Below are 5,860 nucleotides of genomic sequence, written 5' to 3'. Positions count from 1 at the left end.
AGTCAACAGTGAAAGGGCAGCAAGACAAGACAGATGTTTCCCAATAAAAGCAAGGGAATGCATTTCACTGTCTGTGAGCAGTGGGGAGGTTAACCCACAAGATACCTAAGATTAATACAAATACTTGCCAGATGCATTCACACAGAACTTTGGTTAAATATAAAGAGAGACACAGATACTGTATTCACCGCATTTACTCTCTCTCAAAGCTTATTATCCCACCCCACCTCAACTCCACTCTGTTAGTGATTCACTTGCTAAAGTCAGAAACCTTGGCAGCTCTTTGTACTGAATCCCCCATACTAAACTTTTTCTGGATGTATTGCACTAAATAAATTTCTGTGGGTTTTATATAATTTCACTAGCTGTCTTCTCTGGTTCTGGTACAAAACAAAGGGCAGGCTCCTTATCATGGCCAGTTAATCAAAGCGTTGTCTCAGTTTGTCCTCTACCCTTCTCTCCTTACACTCTTGCATTACTCATCCCCTCTGCTTGGAATGATTCCACCACTGTGGTGAACTCTGAAATTAAGGGAAGCACACAGAATACCAAGACTGCTCAGCAGAAGGATGTAATGCTCCCTGACCCCCCTCTATCTGCTCTTAAAGAAGTTCTTGCCCTTCCCAAACAGTTTCTATAACTTACGTGTCTCTACCACTAGACTTGACAACATTATTGAAGTTAGAGACATTAACTCATGCAGCACAGTAGACTCAAAACCATCTAACACACACACACACACACACACACACACACAGAGAGAGAGAGAGAGAGAGAGAGTTATTGTCAATAGTAACATTACTATGCTCCTCAGACGACCTCAAAACTTTATTATACAAATAATTCTCATCTAGAAAGATTATATTACAAATAATAATATTGTTCATCCCTAGAATGTCATTAAAAACTTCCATCTCTCTCATAGAAAAGATTAACCAATAGCTTATTCTCTAAGCTTCTGATAAATGTATATTAAATAATTCTATTTAAGCATAATGCAAATGTAAACTAGTCAATAGAATTTCTCTAAAAAAATCTACCAACTCTTCTATAGAAAATATTAACCAACAGCTTATTTGCTAGGCTTCTTATAAATGTTAATTAAATAAGTATATTTAAACATGTAATTAAAATAACAAGTAGACATTTATGATATAGAGAACATTCTGCTTATTCTTTCTCTACAGTTCATCGAACTACTCAAAGTAAAGGAAATATAATACAGGAGTGGGGAGCTTTATTTTCTAAACTAAAAGAAATATTTTCCAGGCAAACTTTGCTCAAAATGAAAGTATGCTCAACAAATATGCTTTCAAATTCCTATGCTTGGGTCTATGCAATTGCTAGTGACATTAGAATTATTTGAGTCTTGATATGCTGAAATGTTTAAGACAAAAATAATCACGCATATACTATTCTGATTAAGATGCAACATGCTACTGTCACAGCACAAAATCATAGTCAAGCATGATGGCACCTGGCCTGGAATGTCAGCACTTGGCAGACAGACACGAGAGGGTTGTAAGCCTGGACTATGAAGGGAGGCCCTGGCGCAAACAAGTAAAACAAAACAAAACAAAACAAAATGCGACAAAATTAGCTATCACTGAGAAAAAAATGACTGGGGTTGAAGAAATGTCTCAGCAGTCCAGAGAGCAAGTGCTACTCTTGCAGAAGATCGAGTTTGGTTCCAAGCACCCAAGGCAGCTCATGGGTGCCTGTAACCCCAGCTCCAGGGGACTCTGATAATCTCTTCTGCTCTCCATGGGCAACTGCATTCACAAGCACATGCTCCTACACAAATAAGCATGCATACTCATGTATGTGTGACAAACTCAGTTAATAAAATAGATGAATAAATAAATCATTATTAAAAAGAAAACAAATGACAACAAATGCTAGGAAGGATGGAAGCAGGGATAAAGGAACCCCTCCTTATGCACTGATAAGAAAATTAATTAAAAAAGAAAAGATCATAGAAGCCTACACTAAAAGACAGAATAGGTGCCTATTACACAGAATTCATTCATACTAAATGAAATATGTGTCCTGGATAGACTTCTCTTGGGAATGGGAAAGTGTTCACATTCTCAGCCATTTCTATAGGTTTGTTTCCAAAATGGTCTGACAAGTGTCATACCTAATACATATGTGACTACATCAAGCAATAGGATATATGTACAAAGACTGATAAAAAAAATTACCACAAAGTATAAAGGCCTTAATTGTTTTTAATTCCAGCTTTTGCCGGGCGGTGGTGGCGCACGCCTTTAATCCCAGCACTCGGGAGGCAGAGGCAGGTAGATCTCTGTGAGTTCGAGGCCAGCCTGGGCTACCAAGTGAGTTCCAGGAAAGGCGCAAAGCTACACAGAGAAACCCTGTCTCGAAAAATCAAAAAAAAAAAATAATTCCAGCTTTAGAGTTGGTGACTGAACCATGTGTATAAAATAGAAAGAGTGTCTGGCAGGCTGACCAGAAAGGATAAGTTTTACAGACAGGAAGCCTGGAAAAGCAGAAACTAAGAACAAAACTGACATTTGTGATTTCCAAGGTGGAGACAGGGTGACAGAGCTAGAGAGAAACAACTGAGTAGTTAACAGGTTACTCCAGGGCTCGTATACATCCAAGCATGGTGTGAACTCATTGCACTCATTAAAACCGGCTCGTTTGGGAAATGGCTCCTCCCCCACCAGCCCTTTCATGATTTGCTGGAAGGCCAGACATCACTTTAGCTGGAGCTTGGTGAAACAGACATTTAGAACAAATGATTTCATTTGGTCTGGTTTGTCAGCGTCCCTTGTGACAGCTTAGTTCAAAACAATGGGGCTCCTCTAAGTCTTATTTAACCATAGTCACCAGATTTTCATTCCTGGTCTACTTTTCTCCTTTACTGCTATTAATTTTACCCACGCTTGCCCTTTTCCATGAACATTTCTCTGACCTGTAGAAACCGTGAAGTTCCATCTGCCTTTATCATCCACTCTTCCTCTAGGCTCTTTGCATTCATTGGAATGTAATGATGCCCTGAAAATATAACTTCCCTTTGATCCTTTTCTCATCCTCTACCTTGGGTCCCTTAAGCCCATGCCTGATGCTGGGTATGTGGAGGAGAAATATGCAAGGCTATTCAACAGGAAGGGTGCCAAACACACCTAGACTTGAGTACAAGACTCAGATATGCTAACTTAAAAAGGCAATCCGTGGTTAATAATGGGAACACCTTAAAATATAATATCCAAAATACGTTGAAACACAAGCTTATTTAAAGCTGTAAGTTCATAATTATGCTAAAAATATAATTACTGGAAAACACCAGAAAACATGAGAAAATACTTTTATTATTCTAAAAACCATGATTTTGAAAATAATCATGAGTTTAGGTGAACTCCATTTTGGATGTACCAAAAAGCAGATGACGGGAAATTTCTGTTTTAAAAAATGTTCAAAGGCATTTCCAACCTCAGCCATGCATGAGAATGTAGCTGGTATTGAAATAACACTTCTTCTGGAAAAAAAAAAAGAAGGAGAAGAAAAACTATAAATGGTGGATAAAGTATATAAATCAGCCCCTTGAAGTCACTGGCAAGGACCCAGTGCAGGCGGGACCATCTCAGCTCTGAGAGGGAGGCACATATGGTGCACGCCACCTTCACGCTGGGGCTTTGCTGAGGGCATCTTTCAAACTGTGATGAAGGGGATATTGCTGCACTGAAAGGGATGGTCTTATTGGACAGGGGGGAAATCTGGTCTGAGTCCAGAGCTGCCAAGACAACTTGGAGTTGAGCCTCGAAATCTCCAACAGGAAAGGAATTGAAAGTAGGATTCAAAGCCACATTCACATGCCTCTCAACTCATAGTAATGTCTCATGCTGACAGCAGTGAAACCAGCACAAATCGTGGCAGTTAGACAACTGGAGTTCAAATGCTCTTATATCACTAACTAATATTTCTTAATATATGTAGCTAGAGTTTTCCTGCCTGGCCCACAGTCAGGACAAATCTCTCTCACCTGCCAGTCCCACAGCCGCTCAGACCCAACCAAGTAAACACAGAGACTTATATTGCTTACAAACTGTATGGCCATGGCAGGCTTCTTGCTAACTGTTCTTATAGCTTAAATTAATCCATTTCTATAAATCTATACCTTGCCACATGGCTCGTGGCTTACTGGCATCTTCACATGTTGCTTGTCAAGGCGGCAGCTGGCAGTGTCTCTCCCCGCCTTCCTGTTTTCTCAGTTCTCCTCTCTGTTAGTCCTGACTATACTTCCTGCCTGGCTACTGGCCAATCAGTGTTTTATTTAATGACCAATCAGAGCAACACATTTGACATACAGACCATCCCACAGCAAATATAAATATGAGTTCAATAAGATATTAAATAGAGTTCAACTGCTCTTTTATTAGTAACTAGTATTCCTTTTTTTCTTCTTGTTTTATTATTAAGAGATTTTCTATTCACTTTATATACCAGTCAAAGATCCCCCCTCTTCTTGCACCCCAGTCTTCCCCCACCCCACCTCCATTCCCACCTCCCCCAAGTCAAGGTCTCCCATGGGGAGTCAGCAGAGCCTGACACACTCAGCTGAGGCAGGTCCAAATCCCTTCCCCTGCACCAAGGCTGCACAAATTGTCACACCCTAGGCACCTGGCTCCAAGAAGCCCTCCCATACACCAGGAACGGATCCCTATCCCCCCTGCCTGGGAGCCCCCTAAACAGTTCAAGCTAAACAACTGTCTCGCCTATCCAGAGGGCCTAGTTCAGTCCTATGGGAGCTCCACAGCTATTAGTCCACAGTTTATGGGTTTCCACTTGTGTGGCTGGTTGTCTCTGCATGTTTTCCCATCATGATCTCGATGTCCCCTGCCTACAGGATCCTTCCTCTCTCTCATCGATTGGATTCCCAGAACTCAGCTCATAGACAACTTTCAAGAACCCATTCTCTCCTTCCTTCATGTGGAGTCCAAGGAGTAAACTCATCAGGCTTGGAAGCAAGTGCTTTTAACACTGAGTCATCTCACTGGGCCAGAAGAATCATTTTAAATGTGTAACTATATCATTTACTTTTCTTATCATTGTGGGCAAATATCTACCAAGAAGCAAATGAAGAGATGTGAATTTTGGATCGAAGCTTGGGTTATAGTCCATCATAGTGGGGAAAGCAGGAAGAAGGGTGTGGTCCTTGTCATGGTAGCCTCATACAACGCTGATCGCTCACATCTAGGTAAATGAGAAAGCAAAGAATGGGGAATGCCAGCACTTACCAAGTTTTCTTCTATTTCTTTTCTATTCAGTCTGAGCCATCAACACATGGGGAAGTGCCCAGTGTGTCCAGGGAAGTTTTCTATCTTCTATGAATTCTCTTTTGAATACTCTCCATTTGCATCCAGAAGTGTGTCCCCTAGAAGATCTTATTTCCAGTGGGGGTGACAGTGGAACTTTGCCATCACAGTAACTAAAGGGCTAGTGAGGGGGCTGTGGAATAAACAATACCGGATTAAAACAATCAAAGAGTGAATCAATAATGGACCCAGAACAGCTAGGACACAGAGAAAACAGATAGCATAGATTTAAATCCAACAATATTAACAGTTACATGAGATGTAAAGAAGCTAAAGACTTCAATCACAAGACTATCACGTTAAATTTTAAAAAGAGAAAAAAAAATACACCAATACCCAAGTATGCGGGTTGTTCCTTAAACAGAAGGACACAGAAAACTTTAAGGTAGAAAGAATAGAAAAACACATGCCAAGCAAATACCAAGAAAGCTAGTGTTTGCTTTATTTGTACCAAAGTAGACTTTTAAGGAAAGACAAATGATAAAAGGACCAAGTAAGCAGGAAGCAAGAGTGTTCCT

The sequence above is a fragment of the Peromyscus maniculatus genome, chromosome 12 (assembly GCF_049852395.1).
Source record: "Peromyscus maniculatus bairdii isolate BWxNUB_F1_BW_parent chromosome 12, HU_Pman_BW_mat_3.1, whole genome shotgun sequence".
Taxonomy (NCBI): Eukaryota; Metazoa; Chordata; class Mammalia; order Rodentia; family Cricetidae; genus Peromyscus; species Peromyscus maniculatus.
Note: the sequence above shows the minus strand (reverse complement) of the source record.